The sequence below is a fragment of the Oryctolagus cuniculus genome, chromosome 14, assembly GCF_964237555.1.
Source record: "Oryctolagus cuniculus chromosome 14, mOryCun1.1, whole genome shotgun sequence".
NCBI lineage: Eukaryota > Metazoa > Chordata > Mammalia > Lagomorpha > Leporidae > Oryctolagus > Oryctolagus cuniculus.
The window spans coordinates 48,628,287-48,653,893 of record NC_091445.1 but is presented as its reverse complement, the minus strand read 5'-3'; the positions used below and the strand labels follow the sequence as shown (position 1 = coordinate 48,653,893).

Here is a 25,607-nt window from a genome sequence, read left to right as displayed (position 1 = left end):
TCCTGAAAAGCTTATTCAGGCAATTCACATGGGCCCATCTGGGAGGTTCTGATTCATAGATCAGGGTGGGACCTATGGAGTCCTAGCAGGCTCACATTCACTTCTGCCCTAGGGGCACAGCTCACGCGTGAAGAGCAGCTGGTAGAGAACATACTTTGAGGGAAAAGGAAGAGACTATTTCCTTTGGACTTTGGGGAGCAGTCAGATGGGGCATCCAAAGTTCCTTTGTGCATATATGCTATGTCACTTCTGTAATATTTCAAACCCCATAATTATATTTGCTTATTGTAACAATTTGATGAATGCAGTAGTGATGTTATTAACAAGACTGGCTGATGAGAATCTGAAAACACAAACAGCTGTTACTTTCTGGAGACTTCCCTCTGCCTGTTCCTTTTCACTGTATAGCAATGTTTTCACTGGTTATTGTCAGATTTGTATTGAATCTATAGATTAATGTGTACCTCCTCTATCATCTCCTCTTTGTTTGTACTACAACTACTATGACAAGTTTTTAAGTTTGAACAGTTTTTTAAAAATTGTATTTAAATATATTTTCTTTTATGAGTTCTTTCGATGGCACTCCATGCTAGAAGATTAAGTTCTATACCTCTATGAATATTTTACACAATTGGAAATAGAATCATGAACACAAAGTTGACTGTAGTCTGATGGTTAGAAAATCCTGAAGGTGTTAGTAAATTTGAAGTCTCTCTCTCAGTGTAGTGGACTATCAATAATAAAATCCATCAGGGGTGATAGATATCCATGGACATTTATGAATACAAGAGTATCCATAGCCATTGCTTACAATATACTACTATTGAAAATATTAGTAGCTGTGACAAATAGATGTTCCATAGCTAGGTTCTTCCGACTCTGGTCTTAGCTTTACAACTTACTATTAATTGTATGGCATTGGAGAATTATGTTAACAGTCCAAAATTATTTAATACTATCATTTTTGCAAAATGAAAATGTTATTTTGAATATAAAATTACTTACTATAATTTATTTATTTATTTATTTTTACTTATTTGACAGGTAGAGTTAGTGAGAGAGAGAGACAGAGAGAAAGGTCTTCCTTCCATTGGTTCACCCCCCAAAATGGCCGCTATGGCTAGTGCTGCGCCGATCCGAAGCCAGGAGCCAGGTGCTTCTTCCTGGTCTCCCACGCGGATGCAGGCACCCAATCACCTGGGCCATCCTCCACTGCCTTCCTGGGCCACAGCAGAGAGCTGGACTGGAAGAGGAGCAACCAGGACTAGAACCCAGAGCCCATATGGGATGCCAGCGCTGCAGGCGGAGGATTAACCGAGTGAGCCACAGTGCCAGCTCCTATTTACTGTAATTTAAATAGCAAATATATTTTTATCATTTAATAATATACTGGCTTTTGGAGTATAGCTTTAAGGAAGAAAAATGTTTAGCCTCATATGGATAATCATGACTAGAAAAGAAAGTAATTAGTTGGGATCATTATGAGATTTCACTGAGTAGAAAGTTGAGAAAATTTGTAGAAAAAATGTTGAGAAAATTTGAAACAATATGTGACATGACAAACATGGCTAAAAACATCACAATTTAAGAAACATTTCTAATTAAATATGAAAGATTACTTAATTTTCAGAAAAGTAAAATTTAGATTAAAAAATCTGAAGAATCATTTAGAGAAATATGCCTTAATTGTAGTTATTTTAAAATATAAAATGCTCCAGTACCTATTCTTCTGAAATAAAATCTATCATGTTTGGTTTTTAAATGTAAAGGGATAGGCCATCTGCATGTTTGTTCGTGTGTGTGTGTGTTTTTCTTATAACCCTGAATAAAACTAATTTTCTATCACAAAAATGATCCATTATGATAAATTGTAATGTTTTCCTATTTCTCTCTTTCTTACTATTTTTTTTTTTTTTTTTTTTTTTTTGGAGAGGCAGAGCAACTGAGCTACAAAGAGGCAGAAGAGAGAGCTCCTATCTACTAGCTCACTCCCCAAATGCTTGCAATTGTGGGCCAGCCACTGCTGCTGTCTCCCAGAATCTGCATTGGCAGGAAGCTGCCTTCAGGACCTGGAGCTGGGAGCTAACCCAGGAATTCAGATATGGGATACAGGCAGCTTAACTGATAGACCAGTTGCCCAGCCCTGACAGTTTATTTTTATTTCCTTAGAAATCACATTCCTAATGTCCAAATAATGTTTGATGTCATAATTTTCCAACTTCCATGCCTTGAAATTGAGTGGAATTGAGCTAAACCTAGCATAAGAATAACAAAAGGTCTGATCAGTAAAAACAAAACACAGCACAGTGCCTTTTTGTATTTTTAAATCAATAGTCACATAGTTTTTACTTTGAAACTATAAGGAATATGCTAGTATTTTATGACAGTTTTCTTCCAACTGAATCTTTACCATGTTTTTGACTTGCACATTCCCTTTCCCAGACACAATGAAATCCTCATAAATGATTTCTGTAAAAGATTTCAGTGCTTTGAGAAGATGCAGTGCAGGGACATTCTGCCTCTGAATTGGAAACAGTTTGTTCTTTCAGTATTGCAAAGTGCATTCTTCAGGAAAGGAATTTATGCCTTCATTTTCTATGTAGGATGCATGGCATCTGATCCACAGTGACAGAAAAAAAATGATCCCAGAATATCTGCAGTGTATTTTGCTGAATGTTAACAGCAGGTTCAGATGTGCTTCATTTCTGACCTTGTGAAATGCTTTCTTGCTTATGCAATGCTTTATACATCAAATACGCAAACTGCTACAAGATCGTCAGCTGCTTGCACAGGATAAATTTGAGAAAACAAATGTTCAGGTCAGTTTCACCAGTGCCATTTTTCTTCTGTCATCCTAAGGCATGAGAAATGCATGCTGTGTTTTATTATATTTTAAATGTGATATAGCGAAGTCATAATGCTGATTTGTTTCATGTGAATGCTTCTTGGTCTATAGGGTGAAGAAAAATTCATTCAAGCTATCAAACCGGCTAGTGTTTCCAATCAGATTTACAGAATATTGTTTCTGTTACTGCTATCAGATCATCATAATTCAATGGGGTTTTGTGTGTGTGTGCATGTGTGTGTGTGTTCACGTCAAATATTTGAGTTGAAAGTGCAAGTATCTAAACTGTTAATCTCAACCAAATTTAGAGGTTTTGAGCTTACAATGTTTGTAAACTGTTTGGTATATTTGTTATAATTAATTTTAGAAACTGTTTTAGAATCCAATAGATGCAGAAAAGTTTTGTGTTACCTGTGAAACATAAAATAATAGAAAAGTGCTAAAAATTTAAAAACAGAGTACCTAGTTGAGAGGGGGGTCATAGTTTTATCTTTCAATTCAAATTTGAAAAAAACATATTTTTGAAACTTACTTTATGTGTAACATTTTATTGTACCTCACTCAAAGATTGATCAATTCTGTTCCTCGAATCTTAGACTATATGTGCTTGCTTTATGTCTAAGTATTGTTTCATAGGGAGAGAATTTTTCCAAAAATTAAAAACAAAAAATCACATCCATAAGTGCATTATTTTGCCTAGCCCAGGGATTGCATTATTTAAGCACAGACTCACACAGTTCATGGACAAGAACTCTAAGATAACATTTCCAAATATAAATGGAGGTGAAGATGTAGTACATATTAGTAACAAAATATCAAAGTGATATTTTATGCACTTAATTTCGAAGAAAACATATGAAACACAAGTGGAACAAAAATAAAATGAAAACAACTAAAAAAACAGTTATTTCCTAGATTGGGGAAACTTTTAAAAATTTAAAGTGCAGGTTAAAACTTTGTGATAAACATCGTGATGAGGGTGAGTGGATTTTCTTTTGCCCATTCACTGTTCTCAGTGAAAAACTCCTGCAGTATCTGTTCAGGGAATAGACAGTATCCCCTTAACACTTCCAATGAGCTGGATCATAAACTCGGTCAGCAGAGATGAAGGCAAGAAATAAATACTGTCCAATCTGTGTTGCTGAGTCACCTTCACTCTCCTGGATCTGAAGGAAGTCACTGAGGTTTAGGGGAAAATGCAGTAAATCCTGATAATTATATTAGAAGAGGGCTCATTAACAAAAGCTTAATTTACATGTTCACTTTGAATATTTTGTCTACCATGAATCCCTAAGAAAATAAATTTCTCTAACCCAAAATACAAATCACAGGCTTTATATAATATTGATCAGTTTCCACACTTAAATTTTAGGAACTCTTTTTGAAATTGAAATAGATACTTTAGTGATTCAAAATACTACTATCATCATATATTTTATCCTAATAGAAATAAATACTTTCTATTTATCATAAGTATACACATGTTGATTTGTGTTTACTATCATTAGTAGCTAAATAAAATATACAACTTACTAAAATTTTTGTGTTTTGTATAATAAATTTCCTAACTAAATGTTGAACTTCTATGTGTCTACTCAAATGATTTTCATTTCTAATTCCAATGTTTCATTAAGTCAGATTTAATTTAACAAAACTTATGTTCAAAATACATTGGAATCCCTATTTAAATTTTTTTTTTTTTTTTTTTTTTTTTACAGATAGAGATAGACAGTGAGAGAGAGACAGACAGAAAGGTCTTCCTTCCGTTGGTTCACCCACCAAATGGCTGTTATGGCCCGCGCAGTGCCGATCCGAAGCCAGGAGCCAGGTGCTTCTTCCTGGTCTCCCATGCGGGTGCAGGGCCCAAGCACTTGGGCCATCCTCCACTGCCTTCCCAAGCCACAGCAGAGAGCTGGACTGGAAGAGCAACTGGGACTAGAACCCAGCACCCATATGGGATGCTGGCACTGCTGGCGGAGGATTAGCCAAGTGAGCCATGGCGCTGCCCCCCTAAAAATTATGTTTTTGAAATAAGCAGATAAATGACTTCAGCAAGGTCTTCTAATGATAATAGTGAAATTATTATTTATTTGTTCTCTGCAAAGCGTGTGCTTTGTTGCAAATCAGGTTTCTTTACATTCTTTTTTCCCTCAAAAGAGCAATGCATGTCCTATTTAAAATAGAATACTTCTCTTTATAGAAAGACACTGATAGTATCACTGGAAGTGACAGCAAATGTGTGGAACACATGTTTTTAGTTTTAAATGTAAATTCAACCTACATAGTAAACAGTGTATGAGTATTCTATCCTTCCTATGTTCATCAACCAAATATTGTATTTGAGATATGACTATTTGATATGCACACTGAGTGAGAGAAGCAGTATTATTCTCTTTACTGAATACAAATATTATTTGCACTAAATAATTATCCTACTATTAGGTAACAATTAAATTTAAATATATATTCTTATTTTCTTCTTACATTTCAATTGAATATCTTATATATATTCTATGAAGCAATAGGTTTTGAAATATAAAGGAAAAATTGAGTACTCATCTCTTATCTATGCACAGCTATTATTGAGGTGTCATCCATATTTTTTGTTGCAAATATATTTTATATACACAGAATAAAATTCAAAATGAAGATAAAAAGCTTAAAATATAACTTCTAGTGTTTTGGGTCTTCAAGACATGGATGTCCTTGAAAATCCCTCAGCTTGTATGGTCCTTTTTTAAATAATTTGGAGGAATGCAAAAATCCTTTAGAAGACCGTGGGCATTTATGATCATGGAACACTGATTTAATTGGAGATTGGAGGACATGATTTTTTTTTTCCATTTGTTATACCCATCTTTAGGCTTTCAAACATTTAATTATCTTAGAAAAGGATAATAGCAATTTTCTAGATTGCAGTTGAAACTACTGCAATTTAATTATGATGAGGTCTGTAAACTGTACTTTGGTTGGGCAGTAACTACCCCTAAGAATCCAAATGAGCACAAAAAGTACTCTCTGTGATAACAGATAATTATGATATTACCTTCCGGGCAAAATATTCAACTCTGTTGCCTAGAAAGAATAATTTCTATGATGTATTTACTCTCAAGTATAAATTAAAATACACCAACATACATACTTGCTTTTATGGACAAGGATTTTTCTGGCAACCCATGAAGTCAGTCTATTTACTGAAACATTATAAACCACTTAGTATCCTTGAACACTGACTTTCTATCTGATGACTATGAAACAAATTTTAAATATTGGTTCCAAATAAAATTTGACTTCTATTTCTTACATGTGCTATACACTATTCCGTAATCAATAGTGCCTGATAATTGAAGTCATAAATGTGATAGTTTAAAATGTTAGATAAAAAGTAGAACTCACTGGGAAAATCAACAGAACCTCAGAGAAAATCATTGGATGATGGGTTCAAGCAGATCGTGGATCTACTATTAAATGTTGCAGGTACACGGGATAAAGTTTCTTTTTCCCAGGAAGTTGGTTGGTCTTAGGGGAATGACTGACATAATGATCACAAAAAATAAAGCCTAAGTCAGATGCCAATCTTTCCAATTTTATTGTGAAGAAAAGCTCACAAGAGGGCCATGTTGTGCATGTTGATTGATAGACAAGTTTTCCATTAGAAAACCTATGGATGAGCAAAAATTATAATCTTAATGATCCTTAATAGACTCAGGACAAGGAATTAAGTCAAATAACCTCACTGAAAAAAATCTTAAAATAATTCTGGCATGATTTTACTGTCAAATGGGATATATATTCTTAAGTCTGAACATGATTTCTCCTCAGAATTGTGATAGAAAAAGATGACATTTAAAGAAAACTTCTTCAGTTTTTAAATTTCTTTAGGATCCATATTCTCTGTTACTCATTGATACATCTAGTTTTTTATTTTTTTGAGATATGTTAATGCTAACAAATTTATACCGGTGTCTCCCAAACTGTGTTCTTAGAATGAACTTTGGGGAAAGGATAACAATCATGGAAAGGTCCCCCAAACTACTGCATTCTCTGCAGTCCAGTTTAAAAATCACAGTGCAGAGGAGCATATTAAAATCACAGTCCTGCATTAAAAAAGCAAATGTTTAAACATTGTTTGTTGAAGTTGTTCTAAATCATTTTTTGTGAAGTATAGGACAATTGTTCCTAAGACATGTGATATATATATTTTTAAATAATATTGTTTAAAATAGTATTCTAGTAAGATGCTTATTTCATTTTTGCCTTTGTATTTATTAAAATATTCATATTCTCATCTTACCAGCTTTGACCTGGAAATACACATTTTATTTTTTAATAATAGCTTTATTGAAGTATAATCATCACAACCTTTACAGATTTGGAGTTTGTAACTTGATAGTTATGACATACATGAACATCCATGAAACCATTGCCATAATCAAGAAATGAACATGTCTGTCACCCCTGAAATGTTTACATCCCCCTTGTAGTCTCTCCATTCTGTGTGAGGCAAATATTGGTCAGAGTTCTCACAGTAGAACTATGCTTGACTTATGGAAAAAATATGTATATTATGTTAAACAGGGATTTTTTCGGGGGGAGCAATGTGAATATTCTGACTTTTTTACTCAGTACAGTTAATTTTAATTCCATCCAATTCATTTATACATTGTTTTAGCTAAGTAGTTTTACATAGTGTGAGTATACCATGATTTGTATGTTCTCTACCTTTGACTACAATAACCTCCTCAGCTATTTTAACATGAGAATACCTTAATAAAGCCATTATAACAAATCCACAAGAGTACAGGCCTTGAACAAGGAGGAAGATGTTATATTAAACTTTATATACATGATGTCATATTTTATAGGAACTAATCTTTCTTCTTGTTTAGTGCTTTCTAAGTAAAACATTCAGGGGTAGTGCTTTCATCTCCTTTTCCTACAATGAGCAGGACCAAGGTGAGCAGAGAACAGTTGCAAATATAACCATCGAGATATTTTCATAAAAGATTTTATTTCATAAACATGTATCCATTGAAGGACTTCCATACATAAAATATACTTTGGGGCTGGCATTGCTGCCTAGCAGGAAAAGCCTCTGCGTCTGACCTCGGCATCCTATATAGGCACCAATTCGACATTGTTCAAAGTGGCTACTCCACTTTTGATACAATTCCCTATTAGGGGCTGGCGCTGCGGCTCACTAGGCTAATCCTCCGCCTTGCGGCACCGGCACACGGGGTTCTAGTCCCGGTCGGGGCGCCAGATTCTGTCCCGGTGCCCCTCTTCCAGGCCAGCTCTCTGCTGTGGCCAGGGAGTGCAGTGGAGGATGGCCCAGGTGCTTGGGCCCTGCACCCCATGGGAGACCAGGAGAAGCACCTGGCTCCTGCTATCGGATCAGTGCGGTGCGCTGGCCGCAGTGCGCCGGCCGTGGCGGCCATTGGAGGGTGAACCAACGGCAAAGGAAGACCTTTCTCTCTGTCTCTCTCTCTTACTGTCCACTCTGCCTGTCCAAAAAAAAAAAAAAAAAAAAAAAATCCCTATTGGGGAAGCGACAGAGGTGGCCCCAGTTCCTGCACATATTTGGGAGGCCCAGAAGAAGCTCCTGGTTCCTGGCTTCGGCTTGGCCCAGTCCTGACTGTCAAGGTCATTTGGGGAGTGAACCAGCAAGTGAAAGATTCTCTCTCTCTCCCTCTTTCTCTCTGTCTCTCCCTCTCTAACTTTGTCTTTAAAATACACAAAATAATTTTTTTAAAAAATGAAAATATATTCGTACCATCCTAAATAATTTTAAGTATATGAGAAACTGCTCAGAAATAACTAAATGGAATAATTGGTTTATTCCTATTGTTTGTCCCTGCCTATTAGTATTTATTTTCAATAGTGTTTTATTATAGTGAAGGAAATGGGCATCAGGCAGTCTAGACAAAATTTTTTATTCTTTTATAGATCATAATAGTGACGACACATGATTTCCTGAAAATCCTTGCAGCTTTTACATCAAAATTATTTTTATTTACTTTAATTGATGTTTACTTCCTCTACATGGATTCGTGCTCCTGAGTAGGATATAGAGAATGTAGGTTTAAATGGTACAGTACAACAACAATGCCTTTGGAATCAAACATTCCTAGCTCTACTTATTAATATGTTCCCTTCATAGATCTATTTACATTTTAGCTTGAATTTTATCCTCTGCATGAAGGAAATAATGCCACATGCTAGTGTCACATTGTAACATTCAATTCTATGCCATGCCAACAGGATCTTGTTATTCCAATGAGTTTCTCTTTCTTCTCCAATTTCCTTCATTGACTTTTCTAATTCTACTTGAATGTTACAAAAATGGTTTTATCTCCATTCAAAGAAAATCAATAAAGAGAAAAAATATTCAGCCAGTGAAATAAATAATTTAAACACTGTCTAGTAATTATCTCACTTCCACCTAATCATCCAAATGTCCCCATAGCCTATTAAAGAAATATAAATTCCGTGTCATCCTAAAACACCACATTTTAACTGTAAATGTATATCTAAAAATGCTTATTTAATTATTTATGTCCTGTAACTTTTTTTTTTTTTTTTGACAGGCAGAATGGACAGTGAGAGAGAGAGAGACAGAGAGCAAGGGAGAAAGGTCTTCCTTTACCAGTGGTTCACCCTCCAATAGCCACCGCGGCCGGCGCCCTGCGGCCGGTGCACCGGGCTGATCCGAAGGCAGGAGCCAGGTGCTTTTCCTGGCCTCCCATGCGGGTGCAGAGCCCAAGCACTTGGGCCATCCTCCACTGCCTTCCCGGGCCACAGCAAAGAGCTGGACTGTAAGAGGAGCCATCTGGGACAGAATATGGCACCCTGACCAGGACTAGAACCCGGTGTGCCGGCGCTGCAAAGCGGAGGATTAGCCTATTGAGCTGTGGCGCCGGCCTGGCCTGTAAACTCTTTTAAAAAACATTAATTTGAGAAAGATATGCTAGATAATTAAATTTCATAATCATAAAGGCAATATATTTTTATGGCAGATAATTAATATAATAAGAAAATGAATACATGATTTCTTTTCTTGGAAGTAGTTTTTGTTTCTAACAGTGTAGTTTTCACACATAAGTTTCTCTTGTCAGTGAAAAAAGATTGTTGGTAAAATTTGACATATTAGAGAAGTCTAACAGAATGTGCTTACAGTCTCTTTACATATTCTCACTTTGGACTTACAAATAATGGAAAATTGGATGAAAAAGTTATTTCTGTGAACATCATCAGAGTATTTCTCTTCATAATAGCATAAAAGTTGTCCTATTTAAAATTCATTATCTCAATTACCTTATCTTTCTACTGAAAAGTGAGTTAGTATAACTGAAATATTTTGGAGTTACAATAGGTTTTAAGACCTCAATAAACTCCCCAGAGAACATTGTGAATTGATATTATTTAATTATGTTGTTCTTTTAAGTGATTCAGTTTTGAAACAGTACTTCATTTTTATTTTATTATTCCATGGAATTTTACCTATGTATTATAGAAATTCAGTAGAAAAGGAAATCTACTGGCCATGATGTTCTTCCAAAGAGAAAGTAGAATTAATATGATAGTTGTGCTAAGGAAAGAACATATAATTCTGCAGATGTAGAACAGTGAATCATGAAAAGGATGTTTTGTCAATTCTATGATATTTTACACCCATAGGAAGAGAAATGTCAGTTTCTCATTATAACACCATGGCACATTATTCATACAGAACACACATGCACAGGTTACAACTAGGTAACTCGTCCATTTTTCAACTTTTATGTAAAATATTTCATATCAACAAATGAATATGTTAATAACTTATGAATAGGAGGTGGGCATTGTGACAAAGCCATCACCTACATCGCTGGCATCCCCTAAGTATGCCGGTTCACAACCTGGCTGTTGTACTTCTGATCCAGCTCCCTACTAATGAGCCTGGGAAAGAGTGGAAGATGACCCAAATACTTGAGTCCCTGCACCCACTGGGAGACCTTGATGAAGCTCCTGTTTTCTTTCTTAGACCTGGCCACACCCTTGCCATTCCAATCATTTTGGGAAGTAGACCAGTGGACTGAAGATCTCTCTTCTCTCTGTACCTCCTTCTTTCTCTGTGACACTGCTTTTCAAATAAATAATACTTTTGGTTTATTCACCAACCTGCCGAACCTCTCTAGGTATTTTGGTTGTTTACCTAAATAAATTTCAGAAGTGGCATTTAGAATTCCATAAAAATAATTGAGAATTCCATTGAAGCTACGATGAAATTTAGGGACAACTTAAATATTATCATACTTGAACTTTTGGATGGGAAGATAAAAAAATCTTGTATTCAAAAATATATGAACTAAGTGCATCTAAAAACCAAGTTATTTATTTTTATTTGAAAGGCAATGTTTGTGTGTATGTGTGTGTGAGAAAGTTAGAGAGAGAGAGAGAGAGAGAGAGAGAGAGAGAGAGAGAGAGACAACAGCTTAGCCTGGGCTAAGCTGAAACCAGTAGTCAAACTCCCTTTGGATTTCCCAGATAGGGGGCAGAATCCTAAGCAGTTATCTTCCATTGCCTTCCCTGGCACATTAGCAGGAAACTGGATGGAAGCAGAGCAATTGGCCCTATGACTGGCATTCCTTTGCTGGATCTAAGCATCTCCAGCAGTGACTTAATCCACTGGGCCATAATGCCAGTCCTTGAGTCTGTCATTAATTTCTTTATGTTGAAATGTTTTACATTGTTCAGAGCAGCTTCATTTTTTAACTTTAAGGAATATCTGATTTTCAGCTTGAAAATCTTTGTTATTCATGTAATTCAAATATATCTGTTTATTTTTTAAATATTTGCTTCATTTTTAAACATTTTTCAGGCTATGTTTCATGTTATTCTAAACCACTGTCAACCATTCTTTTGAAATATTATATGACTATGTTTTTGTTAGGCTAAAGAATTATTTCCAGAAATATTATTTTAATTAACAGCATATGATATTTGATTTATTCAATAAAAATATTGTAAATGTGAATTTGGGCATATTTTTGTCATAAATTATCATAGAAAAATTTATTTTCCTGCAAGTATCATAGGAAGAGAAGGAATTCTTATATTTCAGATGAAGCATTATTCTGAAAATGTGGCCCTTTTGAGCCCATATTGTGTGTGTGTGTGTGTGTGTTGTGGTGCTTTTCATTTTGTCTGTTTGCTTCATTACTTTTTTTTCTTGGTTTTTCTTAATTCTGTTTCCCCTATGTGATGGACTTTGTTTTGTCTCTAGAGACCTTATACTCCATGATTTCCTCCATGTTAAAATGTGATACATTTAATATTTTATCCACCAATTGATGAAGTCTTATATAACATGTTTACTCCAAATTTTTTCTCATTACTTTAATCATTACTTTCAAACTACTAAATTTTCTTGGCTTACTATTTAAAATAGTTGTATATATGTCACATGAATACATGTTTTATGAATGTATATATATATAATTATTAATATTCTGAACTGGTCTCGTCTTAATCTGAAGCATAATTTTACAGGTAAAGTTAAATGTGCATGTCAACGTTATCTTATTTCTTGAACCCTATAGCATATCAACTTCCAACAAAGAAACAAATACATTTTGTTTTTCAACACTTCTAAAGAGTTAGTGGACTTTTAATGGCTTGTGTCTTTCTGAGTTGAATTTGTCTACTGTAATGTTCAAGTTAATAAAAACACTTTCATAATTATATTCTCTCACCCTACAATTTGTTTTACATGAAAGGATCAGCAATTACCACAAGGAAGCTGTTCTCACAATTGTAGTCCTAAGACCACATTAGAGTCTTAAAATGCATTAAAAGCCTAACTATGTTTTATTTCCATAACTTACATGAAAGTTAATATTGATTATATGACAACTGAAGATATTTTTAAATAGCCATTGACTAATTTATTTAAAATAATACAATATGTTAAGGAGTTTAAAATTTTTCTCAAAGTAAGATTTGTGTTGTTTGAATTTTTAAAATTTTATTTGTATGTATTTTCATTTTATTTGAAAGGTAAAGAGACAGGCGCAGAGCTGTAAGGTGTTTTAGAAGTGGGGGAGCCAGGATTTGAACAAAGCCCTCCAAAATAGGATATGGGCATCCTAAGCAACAACTTAACCACTGCACCAAATGCCTGCTGCTGCTTTCTTTTTCCTCAAATATCTTTAGTGTCTACGCTTTTGCTTATAGAGGCAGTTGAAGTCTTAAATCTGCTCCTACATTTCCATTGTTGTCATATACTCTTTTTTTTTTTTTTTTTTTGACAGGCAGAGTGGACAGTGAGAGAGAGAGACAGAGAGACAGAGAGAAAGGTCTTTGCCTTTGGTTCACCCTCCAATGGCCGCCGCAGCCAGCACGCTGCAGCAGGCGCACCGCGCTGATCCGATGGCAGGAGCCAGGTACTTACCCTGGTCTCCCATGGGGTGCAGGGCCCAAGTACTTGGGCCATCCTCCACTGCACTCCTTGGCCACAGCAGAGAGCTGGCCCGGAAGAGGGGCAACCGGGACAGAATCTGGCACCCTGACCGGGACTAGAACCCGGTGTGCTGGCGCCGCAAGGCGGAGGATTAGCCTAGTTAGCCATGGCGCTGGCAGTCATATACTCTTTGATATATATTAAAAAAAATCTGGCCCCACTAATATACATAGTTGAAAAGAGAGACTTTTTTATTTTTTCAAGATTTATTTATTTATTTATTTGAATATCAGAGTTACACAGTGTGAGGAAAAGAAAGAGAGAGCGAATGAGCCGTATGTTCCATCTGCTGGTTCATTCCCCAAATGGCTGCAATGGCCAGGGTTGGGCCAGGCTGAAGCCTGGAGTCAGGAGCTTCTTCCGGATCTCCCACAGGAGTACAGGTATCCAAGGACATGGGCCATCCTCCTCTGCTTTCCCAGGTGCATTAGCAGAGAGCTGGATGAGGGTTGCCAACATTGCAGGTGGCAGCTTCACCCACTATGCCATGACCCCAGCCTCAGGAGAGACATTTTAAAATCCCTTTTCAGATAATTATGAATGTTTTTAATACTTCACTAAAATTCAGCAATTTATAATTTTGGTGAATATTAGTTGCCAAGTGCAACCTGCAATCACGTTATCAAACATGTCATAGTGTTAATCAAAAATTGTCACTCTTTCACTTTAAATAAATGTCTTAACCATGTATGATTTTACAGTGTCATTCAGTGATCATTTGAAAAATGTATACTCACTGAGATGGACAAATTTACCAACTATTGATACATCTTATTATAAAATATATAATATATAATACTACATATATCATATATAATATAACGCTTATTATATGAAGTGTTAATATTTTCAATAATTTCAATGGATAAGTGTTCAGGTATTAGAAAGCTATCAAATTGATGGCACACATACAAGTTTTCCAAAATCTCGGTTTTTATGTGAAATATTGACTTTTTCATTGACAGTAAGTACTCAGTCACTTTCCATGAAATGATCTCTTTGTTCACATGCAAGGAGAAATCTTCCTAACAATCAACTTGAAGTAACTACAAGTCTTTCTGAAACTCTGAAAGGAAAAATGATATTCCCTGAAAAACTGAATCATGTAGCTTACCTCTTACAACTTACAACCTCACGTATACTTTCTCTGAAGATAACATAGTGTTTCCTAAAACAGCCGAAGAAATTCATACAGAATATGAAAATGTGCGCTCAACTGTGCACAATTATTTTTATATTTTTTTTCCATCAAGGAGACACTGACCATTTTTCTTTTTCTTTTTTGTTTCTTTCCTTCCCTTTTAAAATCTTTGCTACTAGTACAAAGTGTTTTTGAATATGAGTATGAGTATGATTAAGAGCTATTTCCTTGATTCATACAAGGGTAGGAGTATTTCTAACTTATTATTAAATTATTTATAATTGACAAAATGGTATATCATTTGATGTACAGAATGTTATTTTTGTATATTTTTAATTTAAGAGTCAGGGAAGGAGGGAGGGAGGGAGGAAAGGAGAGGGAGACACAGAGAGGGAGAGAGGAGACAGAGACAGAGAAAGAGGGAGAGAAAGAAAATATGAATGAATATGAAAGAAATTTCCCATCCTCTGGTTTACTCATCAAATAGCTGCAAAACACAGGACTGGGCCAGGTCTCCCCTGTGGATTTCAGGGACTCAACATTGCCTGCTGCCACTCATTAGTGCACATTAGTAAGGAAGTGGAACCAGGAGCCGAGCCAGAACTCAAATACAGAAACTCTGATAAAGGATTTGTGGTACAAAAAAACAAAAGTGGCACCCTAATTACTCTGCCCTAAGGTTTTAATATATGCATACTTTATGAAATTGCTAAATCAAAAATACCAATATTTTACCCACAGTTGTTTTACAGTATCAGTGACACCATCAACACAGCAAATGTATCTTGTGATTATTCTGAAAAGAGTTTAAGCTTCTCACACCATCTGATAAGATCTCAGGAATCTCCAGGGGTCTTGGAACTATACTATAACAAGTGCTGCCTTAATACAGTTTTCTGTCTCACATTCCCAGTTTCTTATATTTCATATTAATATATCATTTAAAAGGACAACACAACATCTGACATAGCTACATAACTTAGGAAGGCATTTTTAATAAATAATTTTATTCATAATTACCATATTGGGCTCTGAATTATTAAAGCTTGTCCAACATTCTGAGAAAACACTGAAGGAGACTGGCCTAGATATTGCTCGGTGAGCCCTATATGTCATGACTACTAAATCATTGCCATTTAAGAACATAATTAGCACATCTCATTAGCTAATGAAGATAATGACCATTAAAATTCCTTTCCAGTTTTTGCTTTTCCCTTTATCACAGTTTAACAACAATGTCATTTCAGGGTAATAACAAAATTGGCTTATGAATGACCCTTACATTAATGAATGAGCATGCACCTTGTATCCAGGAGCAAAGGATTATTTGTCCATTGCACTCCTAATTATATTAAGTAGTGGAGTTGTATTGCTGATGACTTTCCAGTGCCATTCAGTCAGGATGTTTTGTTATCACTTTAATGTTGGAAGTACAAAGAAAACCACAGAGTATGAATATTTTTCAGCAATTCTTATTGGTACAATGCTTACACTGCAGATGTAAAGGATGAATCATCATCATTCTTTTATAGTCAATGCAAATAGACTCTAAAGACATTTAATAAGTAATATCCTATTTTAAGTTGAACATTCTGTTCACTTAAAATTCATTTTATTTTTTCTATTTTTTCATCTGGGCTTTTGGGATCCCCACATCCCATGTCGCAGCACCTCTGTTTCCCATCCAGCTTCCACTAGCAGCAGGTGATGGGTCAGTGAGAGACCTGGATGGAGCAGTGCACTCCTGGCTTCAGTCTGGCTATGCCCTGGCTGTTACAGGCACTTGGTGAATGAACAAGCAAGTAGAAAACTTCTCTCCCCCATACCTCTAACTCTTCCTTTTAAGAAGGTGAAAATTAACCAAAATTACAATACATTTTTCTAAAAGTTTATTCTGTTTTAATGTGAGACACACAATTAAGAATATATGAAATAATTTTAAAGAATTCTACTGATAATGTTCTCAATAGGATAACGGGGACAACAACATATATTTGGGTGTTACTAAAACAAGGCATTTATATTTATTTAAATAAAGAAGTTGAGTTAGGAGTTCAGTGATTCCCACTGTTCTTGGAGGGCTGATATATTAGTTATCTATTATCATGTAACAAACTACCACAAATTTAGTAGGTTAAAACAGCAACCATTTATTATCTCATAATGTCCATGATCAGGTCTCTAGGCCTAATTTAAGCAGTTCTCTCAAAAGATAAGCAATGTGTTAGTCAGGACTACTAACCCATCATTCAATTTGTTGAAAGAACGTAGTTCCTTGCAGCTGGAGGACCAATTCTCCCTTTATCTTGCTGGCTGTCAACCAGATGTCTCTCATTTTTTACAGGTAGACCTTAGGTACTAACTAAAAACAGTGTCTTTGCAAAGCCACCAGAAGATTCAGCCCATTATGACTAAATCATATATAACATAATTATAGACTGCGTATCGTATTAATACTCTTAAGTCCTAGCCACAGTTAACCAAAAATTATTACTCAGAGCCCTACAGCAGGAGGCAGGACCGTGGCATCCTCTGATCTTGAGAAAGCAAAATATATTTGCCCTCTCACCTAAGTTTCCCAATAGTCTTAATCCATTACAACTGCAGCTTAAAATGCAGAATCTCATCAAAATCTCATTAATTCCAATTCTGAAATCTAAAGTCCAAGAGTAGCTGAGAATCCCTGAATGTATCCTGTTATGCAGAAATTCTGGGAAGCTATTTTTCATTTATGAACCTGTGGAAATCATGAGACAAGTCAGCAGCTCCCAACACCCCAAAATACAATGGTGGGACATGCATCAAACAATAGTTACAAATATTCTAGTGCAGAAACAGGAATATGGAAGAATAACAGGAATGACTTTTTTTTAACAGTTCTAAAATATTTACTACTCTTGATTGAGTTAGGGACTAGGGAAAAAAGATTTATGACTCTCGGCTGAAAAAAATGTAACCATACCCTATGAAAGGAATATAGTATGACTTCCTTAAACTTTTGAAAGTTTACTAATGGTAATACAAATGTATCACCACATTTCCTATGCTCTACTTTTTGCAGTCATTTTTGGTAGACATCATTTGCCATCAGGAGAGGCAGATAATTTTCAAAATTATTAATTTCTGATTCTTTGTGTTTTATCTCAACTTCTCATCTTTTCTCACACTTTAGTATAAGCAGTAAGAAAAAAATGGGGTTTTCATGGCATTTGACTCGATATCCATGTTTATCACGTCAAAGCTCTGATTTGTACATAACCATGGGGCACAGCTTTGGTAATCTTTTATATGAAACAGGTCTCTCTTCTAATTCTCAGTGATATTTGTCACCATCTTCTGAAGCCTCCCTAGCATCATTTTCCAAATTCAGTCTTCTAATAATCTGTTCCAGGAAATTTAGTTAGGCCTGTCTGACTCAGACTTTATAAAACCCTGTAGCCTCTACCAACTTTCTGGTTTCAAAGCTATTTAGACTTGGTTTTAATGTGTTTATTGCATCTGCACCCCATTTCCAAGTACCAAATCTGTAATAGGTTTCTATTCTTAGGAAGATATTTTATCAAGTTTCTATATGTCAAGGTTTGAACATGTCATTTCTAGTTTCTCTGCATAAAGTTTTACTGGCCAATAGCAAGATTCTAACTAGAATTTGATGTCGTGTTAATTTCAAGGTCCAAACACATGGAATTTCCATGTAAAGATAGCTCAAGTAACTGTGTCCATCCTTCCTATGTGGTGTACCCGGGTTGAGTTCCTGGCTCCCAGCTTTGGCCCTGACCACTCCAGCTGTTGTTGCATTAACCAGTGGATGAGAACTTTCTCTCTCTCTCTCTCTCTCTCTCTCTCTCTCTCTCAATCTCCTCCCACCCCATTAAGTTTACTTTAATGACTAATGCCAGCTATTTCTGAGGTCTTTGGATGCCAAACCAAGCAGTAGCTAATCTTGGCTATTGCACTGGGATTTGGGTAAATTAGAATAATCTGCTCCTAATATATACAGTATTGCATATATAAGAATGGTAATATTAGTGACAATCACAGCATTCTTGTCAAAATGATTGAGCATTGTATTAAAAAATAATTATAACCACAGTTATTTTGTTCATGAATTACTTGGTAGATTTTTGTTGATTAATATAATGTTATAAGTATTAATTTAGAAATTGAAAAGAACATTAAAATATACTACTTGATGTGCAGTTTTATTTCTGTAAATGTATAACTTTTCACATGCTAGATTTTTCTTTCTGCTATTTTTTTAAACTTTTATTTAAGGTATACAAATTTCATATATTTCATATATACAGATTTAGGAACATATTGATACTTCCCACCTGCTGACTGAAACCAATATGGTTAGCAAATATGATTAAAAAGTTAAATGACAGAGTGCTTGGTGTGGAAATAACTGTTGAATCTGAGTTTTCCTGGGAGGAGGCCATGACTCTGGGAGAGGAATGTACCTCGACTGAAACCTTCAAATAACATTATTTCTCTATTGACATTCTTACTGAGAAGTTCTGATTTTTTTTTTTTTTTTGACAGGCAGAGCTAGACAGTGAGGGAGAGAGAGACAGACAGAAAGGTCTTCCTTTTTCCATTGGATCACCCCCCAAATGACTGCCACAGCCAGCTCGCTGCGCCGATCCAAAGCCAGGAGCCAGGTGCTTCCTCCTGGTCTCCCATGCAGGGGCAGGGCCCAAGCACTTGGGCCATCCTCCACTGCCTTCCCGGGCCACAGCAGAGAACTGGACTGGAAGAGGAGCAACCGGGACAGGATCCAGTGCTCCAACCAGGACTAGAACCCGGGGTGCCAGCGCCACAGGTGGAGGATTAGCCTAATGAGCCGCGGTGCTGGCCAAGTTCTGATTTTTTAAAAAATCAATTTTGTGCTTTTACTTTAAGTTGGATGGTTCTTAGAAAACACAACTAAAATTATAGAAAGGTTTCTAATATTTTTTATGCTACTGTGTAAAACACTTTTTTTTACAACCTGCAGGAATTTTAATTTTTGTGAATATATTCTAAGCCTACAAACTGAAGAATGAATTGAAGTGCAATGTAACATAACATAAATGGCTTTGAAATAGTGACCTACATAATAAGTGAGAATACATTTGTCTGAAACTACATATGCATGTGTTTTTTTTTGACAGGCAGAGTGGACAGTGAGAGAGAGAGACAGAGAGAAAGGTCTTCCTTTGCCATTGGTTCACCCTCCAATGGCCGCTGCGGCCTGCACACTGCGCTGATCCGAAGGCAGGAGCCAGGTGCCTTTCCTGGTCTCCCATGGGGTGCAGGGCCCAAGCACTTGGGCCATCCTCCACTGCACTCCCTGGCCACAGTAGAGAGCTGGCCTGGAAGAGGGGCAACCGGGACAGAATCTGGCACCCCGACAGGGACTAGAACCCGGTATGCTGGTGCCGCAAGGCGGAGGATTAGCCTATTGAGCTGCGGCGCTGGCTTACATATATATTTTCTAACATTATTCTTCTGTAGCTGAGTGTTATTTTTTATTATCCCAGGAACTCAGACATACAAATGAATACTTTTGAAATTTTTTCTGTAATAATTGTTGAATTTTAAAACATTTGGGACATAGAAATAGATGAAGTAGTCACAAGATGGTGTGACTTTAAGGAAATGTGAAATTTGTGTTTCTTAGTAAGAGGAAAATATTATAGATCCTTTTCAGAAAATGTTTGAATTTTTTCCATTATATTTGAATGAATGTACTCAACATTGTAAATGGATGTCACTTGTGATATCCTCTGATTGGAATTACTTTTGGTATTCTGAGTAATTATAAATTAATTGTAAAAAATTGTAGTTAATTAGAAGAAAAGAAGTATTAAATAGAAGAAAAATAGTTAAATTAAGAGACTGTGTCACAATCAGAATCAGAGCTGTGCATTAAGCTTCTCCATGCCAAAAGATGTTACTTGTTCTGCACTAGCACTGGAGCAGAGGTAAAATGATCAAACACATGCTGTCTGCCTTTTTCCAATGAGCGTACTACAAAAACCTTAACAAAAAATTTCCAGCTATAAGTGAAAAGGACCCTGTGTACTCACAGGCGAATTTCCATCCTGCAGAATATTAAAAAAATCCCAGTTTTTAAAATTACTGTGTAGGGAGCTGGCATTTAGCCTAGCAGTTGAGATTCTCACATGCAAATCCGAGTTCCTGGATTCGAATCCTGACTCCCAGTTCTGACTCCTCTGCTGCTAAAGCACAGCCTGGGAAGCAGTGGTGATGTCTCAAATGATTAGGTTCCTGCCACCCACATGGGACACCCCGTTCACAAATAAATATTAAAAAAAGAGAAATGAAGAGGGGGGAATAGTGAGGAGTCTTGGATGTACACGTTATGCTTTGTTTCTAATTTGGGGGCTCAATATAAGTATTACCAGAGAACAAAATGCTCATTTATCTGGATAGTTATGTGACGTTTTTGGTATGTATACTGTATTTCAATACAACATTTTGAAAATAAAATCACCTATTAAAAAGTAACAAAATAATATTAAAATATTTTAAAAACCAAAGTTTGTTTTTTTTTTTTTTATTTTAACTTTAACAAAAATCACTGCTTGGAAGCTCTTGCTGTTCCTCATCCCAAATCATATCACATGGGTAGACATGTGTACACGTGCACTAGTAATGAATGATTGTAATTCCTAATGAAAGCATACCTGAACGCTGTATTATCAGTAGTCCTTGATATTAAACTTGGACATAGCTCACATGGGGCTATAGTTATCTTTTACTACACCAAGTTTCATTTTGGAAAACCACCATGTGTGGCTTGGGATCCCTGAATCTTCTGAGTAGTGTGTTCTACTGGAATCTGAGACTTTCAGCTTCCATCAATAGAAGACAGATGATATAGATAGATAATAGAAAGGAATAAAAGAGGAAAAAAGGGAGGAAGAGAGGAACGGAGGGAGGGATGGAGGGAGGAGAAGAGAAGAGAAAGAAGGAAGGGAAGGGCGGAGGGAGGGGATGGGGAGAAGAGAGAAAGATGAATGATAGATGCATGATGGATGACAGGTGATAGATATAGATAGATGACGGATTACACTGATAGTCACACATACAAATGACCAAACTATTATGAATGTTTTCTCTCACAGTGCTTCCACAGCCTCACACCACATTTCGGGGTTGCCTATCTCACCTATCTCAGTGATTGCTCGTTCTCATATTTGTGACCTTAAGCAACTTGGCCCTTAACTTTCACACTATAGATTATCACTTCCAGATTCAGAGACTGTTTTACAATTTTTTTCATATATATATATAGATATATATATATGATATCTATCTATCTATATATAATATAAGATATATATATCTCTCTATATATCTATATATATATAGATATCTCTATATCTATATATATCTACTTATATTTGTTTGACTTCTCCATTTCTCTCCTAAAACTATAATCAACCTGAAGGTAGGTGGTTTTATCTCTTTTATCTTCAGTACAAATAATACTGTTTGGCTCATAGAAGGAATTCATTAAATAGTTGCTGAATGAAGAATCTATCCTTGTCTAATATTTCTCTAGTACTTGAGGCATCTGTTTTTCTTTTTTAAAAGTTTATTTATTTATATGAGAGAGTGACAAAGAGAGAAGAAGAGAAATAGAGAGATAAAGATCTTCCATCTGCTGCTTCATTCCCAAAATGCCTACAACTGACAGAGATGGACCAGGCTGCAGCCAGGAGCCAGGAACCTCCACCAGTTGCTCTACGTGGTTGCAGGGCACCACGCACTTGGGCCCTATTTACTGCCTTCCCAGGCACATTAGAGCAGCTGAATGGGATGTGGAGCAGCCAGGACTTGAACCAATGCTCCAATATGGGATGTTAGTGTCACAATCAGTGGCTTAACCCCCTGAAAAACTCTACTAGTCCCATGATGCATCTGTTTGACCATTACAACTGTAATTTCCATCTATTTACTAAATAGAGACCATTTATAAAATCCCATAGTTAGTGGAGGATGTGTTAGGTTGATTTTGGTTAAGCAGGTCAAGAAATAAGAGTAATTCTTGGGGGCCGGTGCTGAGGTGTAGCAGGTAAAGCCTGCACCTGCAGTCCCGGCATCTCTTAAGGGCAGCGGTTCAAGTCCCAGCTTCTCCACTTGCAATCCAGCTCTCTGCTGTGGCCTGGGAAAGCAGTAGAAGATGGCCCAAGTCTTTGGGCCCTGCTCCCATGTGGAAGACCTTGAAGAAGCTCCTAGCTCCTGGCTTCGGATCAGTGCAGTTCCAGCTGTTGCGGCCATCTGGAGAGTGAACCAGCGGATGGAAGACCTCTCTCTCTCTTTCTGCCTCTCCTTCTCTCTCTGTGTAACTGACTTTTAAATGAATAAATAAATCTTTAAAAAAAGAATAATGCTTAGGTCTGGTGTCGCACTACTTGTAACTTAGATAATCCATATCAGAGCACATATATACCACATAATTACATCCATCCAAATCAGTAGATGTGACTGGTTCAGAGGAAAAAAGTCAAATAGGAAATCTTTACAGCAAACAACTGAGATATTTGAAATTCTGGCTGGAGGTTTGTTGCAAGTCTATGCCTCTCAACATTTTACCTCTTCAAAAATTTGTTTGCTATCCAATCTGTTATTTTTAATATACAAAAATTGTTCTATGATTGCATATGAATTCAGATTTTTCACATTTTATCTTTTTTTATACCCCTCAGGACTCAACCACAAAAATATTTAAGAAGAAAACATATCATCCAACATTCATAAAGTGAATTGTAAGTAAAATTTTAATTTCTATTATATTAAAATATTATAAAAAGATATTATTGCTGTTATATAGTTTCTCTTGAAATCTTTAATAGTTTTACCAATCTATTTAGAAATTTGATAATTTTATTTTTTTAAAATTAGTTTCAAAAATATCATTTATCCCACTAATTTTGCTAATAAAATTAACTTTTTCTCATAGACATACATTTAAAATGTCCAAGAACAACCCAAATTGCATTGACATTACATTAATTTTATAGTCTTTCCTAAATTTTCTTTAAAATTCTTCACCTAAAGTCATAATGTTTCTGCTATTAATCATCATTTATCTGTGGAAATCTGTTTTATAGAAAAGGATTATTAAAACAAAAGTACTTATCTTTGAATGATAATTACTTGTGAGTACTGAAAAAAATAAATAAAACGTAGCTTTACCATTTTGGTTAGTTATTAATTCTGCTGATATAAAATTAATTTACATAATAAAACATCTGCATAAATATTATTTGAAGTTCTTATCAAAATATGGTATGTAAAGAAACCAGACATGAAATCAAATGTACTGTTTTAACTTACATAGTTGTAGCTTGTATAAAGTGTACTGTGTCAAGCATCTATATAGTTGATTGACTTTTATAAGAGTATGCATATATCTTCTTAAATCCTAATTATTTATATAGATAGAAATGATCAAAAGTGCAGATATTCCAAAACATTAGATATTTTCAAAGTCCATCTATTGTTTTATGTGATAGAGTTGTTATTTTTGAAAGTCAACACTACATCTCAGTTTCTTCTTCTGAAAATATATTAAATGCGAAACAGCACCCATGAACCCAACAAAAATTTTTCCACTCAGTGTAAATATATGAGATCACAGGGTTTCAAGTGCAGTACAATCCAGCCTCCAGCCTCATGCCCAGCACATACATGTGTCAATGATCCTCTTCAGCATACTCCAATTTTATCACCTTTGAAATGCTCAGCAAGGTTGAATTTTCTATCAGCAAGGTTAAGAATATGTCTTTGCTATAGAAAATTTTATTAGAAAAATTATTTTAGCATGCAGAAATATATGTGAGTAAAAAACGATATATTCAAATTATGTTGTTGATGATTGTGACATACATGACTTAATTATCTTAAGAATCAATCTATCACTATATTATAAATAAGCATAACTATGCTAATCATTGTGAGGGCATTTTATCATGTAAGAATGACATAGTGAATATGTGTGCATGTGTGTGTGTGTGTTGTTGTATACCTACTTGTAAAAAGAATCACTGATTTTCATTTGCTAAGGTTCAAATTGAAAATGAATGAAAAATCAAATATTTATTCATAGTTTATTATTGTTATTTATCATGTTAAGTTTTATTGATTTTGGTAATTGTCATTTGTTCTTTGTGTTGAAGCTAAATTCCATGGCACAATTTCAGACTATGGTAAAACTTTACATTTGGTTTAAAAAAAATCTAGTTTGTAGTTACAAGAATGTTATTGCTTCTGCACATGTAATTGTGCAGGACTTCATACCAGGAAAGCTTCTGCTGATCTCGGGGGTGAACGCTTTTTCTCATCATGTAGCCAGGGTAGATTTATAAGACCTTCTCCTCTGGGGGATAGAATGAGACTGACAGTCTATGAGGAAGGATATGATTATGAACGTTCAAGTTTCTTGCACATTGGTTGACGAACAGCATTATTCATGTTTCTTAATGTCAGACGTTTATCCCTTTCGCTTATTCAACGGTGTCAGGTATTTGAAACATGTCTCATTGAAGAAATAACTGATGCAGTCTGCAGTAAATCTATCACCTCAGTATTTCAAATCTCATCAAAATCTTGAATTCCTTACTCATGAGAGACTTTTTATTTAACACACTACATATTCAATGTACATAAATTGATGCAAAGCTAGTAAGCATTTATAACTAAATAATTATATTTGGGGGGGAGTTTGCAAAGTAGAAATTATTTATTAGAAAATGTGAATGGATATTTAGAAATATAATGTCTTCTTTGAGCTAATTGCAAAATTTCTTATAAATTTCTTTTTTATAAATATATGAATACCCTCAATGCTAACTGAAACTCTTTATTCTTTTTCTATTACAAATTAGTTAAGACTCTATATGTCTTATTGAAAAGTCAGAGAGCCTAATTGTCTTTAACTATTTGAATCATTCTTTTCCCCAAAAATACATGGCTTTCATTTATCTACTACAGAATACCAATTATTTCTTACTGGTTACTATAGATAAACATTCATATTGAGGAGAGTGGACTCAGTGTCTTTGAATTAATATTCATCTTTCTGCCTCTCTATTGAAGCTCTC

At 35.4% G+C, this 25,607-nt stretch overlaps 1 protein-coding gene across 4 annotated transcripts in view; it reads left to right on the top strand.

Moving 5' to 3' along the window:
• The window catches only part of CDH18 (cadherin 18), a 966,744-nt gene that overhangs the window by 239,591 nt on the left and 701,546 nt on the right, over positions 1–25,607 (top strand). For 2 of the 4 annotated variants that reach the window (XM_051853858.2, XM_070056896.1), the window contains exons 1-2: positions 2,628–2,819; positions 23,211–23,270. The gene's annotated coding sequence lies outside the window, so the exon portion shown is untranslated. Of the gene's footprint in view, positions 1–2,627; positions 2,820–23,210; positions 23,271–25,607 lie in introns of those variants that run through there. The other 2 variants (XM_070056895.1, XM_051853855.2) reach the window with 1 other exon arrangement.